Source organism: Eptatretus burgeri, chromosome 13 (assembly GCF_056783735.1).
Source record: "Eptatretus burgeri isolate ZD-2024b chromosome 13, Ebu_testis_v1, whole genome shotgun sequence".
Classification (NCBI taxonomy): Eukaryota; Metazoa; Chordata; class Myxini; order Myxiniformes; family Myxinidae; genus Eptatretus; species Eptatretus burgeri.
This window is the reverse complement of record NC_140973.1, coordinates 72,931,829-72,934,009: the sequence shown is the minus strand read 5'-3', so window position 1 is coordinate 72,934,009 and position 2,181 is coordinate 72,931,829.

The window sequence follows — 2,181 nt, the reverse complement described above, 5'->3', positions numbered from 1 at the left end:
TGCCACACCGGCAGCATTGGAATACCAAGTCCAGCAATGAGCTTGTGGGTGCTGAAACCATGAACCGGCCACCTTAAGTCCATGACTTCTTTCAAAGTCAAGGAACTTGGTGCTATTCTGGTTCACAGTTCCAGACCTATGGGGACGAACACACATCTCATAACCATCCCTATCAGGTCAGGTCAGGGTCAGGTATGGGAGCATGTGCCAGAACAGTGCATCGCTGCGTCCACTTTCCGCCGGTACTCCAGGGGCCTCCGTCTGGCCTTCCCCCAGGCAGATGCCAGGCCCATCCCCATCTCCTTGAGATGCTGGTCAACCTGCTGCAACCAGGAGGCACGTGGTCAGCCCATTGGCCTCCTCCACTCACGAGACTCCCTCGCTGAGAGAATCTGGTGAGCAGGATCAGCGTCAGGAAAACGAGCCACATGTCCACACAGCCGCAACTGACGCTCACGGACCATGCAAGTAACAAATCTCATCCGAGTCTCAGCAACCGCTCGTTGGACACAAAATCTGACCAGTGATAGCCAAGGATTCTCCGAAAAGACCTGGCTCCAAAGGAATTAAGTCTGCGTCTCGGATCCTTGGTCAGAGTCCAAGTCTTGCATCCATAGAGCAAGAGTGGAAGCACCAAGGACCTGAAGACTCAGACTTTCGTCCCCCCGCACAGGTACCGGCAGCGCCACACCCCATGATCCAGTGAATCCATGACTCCCCACGCCCGACCCAGACGTCTATTGACCTCTGACTCACAGCCAGCAGAGACATGAATATCACTGCCAAGGGAAGTGAATCTCTCCACGACCTCAACATCCTCACCACAAACAGACACAGACAGGACAGCAGCATCCAAGATGTCATTGAAAGCCTGGATCTTGGTTTTGACCCAAGAAACCCGTAATCCCAGCGGCTCCGACTCCTCATTCAGCACCTCGAGGGCCCCCAAAAGGATATCTGAAGTCTCCGCAAAGATGACTGCATCATCTGCGAAATCAAGGTCCGAGATCTTAACATTCCCAAACGATGCACCGCAGCTTGATCTCTCTGACGTCCTCCATAAAATCCAGTCCATACAAGTGCTGAAAAGTGTGGGGGACAGTACACACCCCTGACGAACTCCAGTAACAACTGGAAATAAGTCAGAGATGGTACCACCACACGTCACAGCACTCTCAGTACCAGAGTAGAGTTCAGACATCAGATCGATCAGTTTTGGTGGCACCCCACGAAGACCAAGAATCCTCCAGAGGACATCCCGATTCACAGAATCGAACGCTTTACAGAGATCAACATCGGCTGCAAGCAGCCACTACCGAAACTCTCTTCTGCGTTTGGTGAGGACACGAAGATCAAGGATACGGTCAATCGTTGACCTCTTTGGTGGAAAGCCTGACTGCTCTGGACGCTGGTGCTCAAGCAGATGGTGGCGAACCCTATCAAGAATTATCTGAGCAAAGACCTTGCCCGGCACTGAGAGCAGCGTCACCCCTCGGTAGTTGTTGCAGTCTTGGCGATCACCCTTCCCTTTCCAGAGAGGGACAACAAGGCCCCTCTTCCAATCAGTTGGGATGATGCCTGTGTTCCAGGCAGAGCACAAAAATGCATGCAACGAGTGTAGCATTTCCACCAGCCTTGAGAAGTTCAGCATGGATGCCACAGTTCCCTGGAGCTTTACCCCGTTTCAACTGGTTCACCGCAGCCCGTGTTTCCACAAGCGAAGGTGGACCACAGTTGATTGGAGGGTCAGCAACAGGGATTGTAACACCCTTGACGTCCAACTCGACAGCTGGGGGATCAGCCTGGTACAACTGCTCAAAGTAACCGGCCCAGCGGGCCTTCATTTCAGACTCCTCTGTCAAGAGCTAACCACTCTCTGCTCTAACTGCAGTGCTCTGAGGGATGGGATTGGATGAACGCAATGCGCAAATTCCCCTGTAAGCGGGATGAGAATCACCTGTCCACAGGTGATGCTCTACCTCCTCACAGATTTCTCGCACATAGGCCTCCTTGTCCACCCTTAGTGCTCGTACAGTTTTATGCCTCATCTCCCTGAACAGCTCAGCTCTGCCATTCAGCCTGGCCCTGCGACTCTGGTCGATGGTATCCAGTGTCCCTTGAGAGACAAAATTCTTCTTTGCCCTCCAGTGAGTTCCAAGACATCCACAGGCAACATCAAGG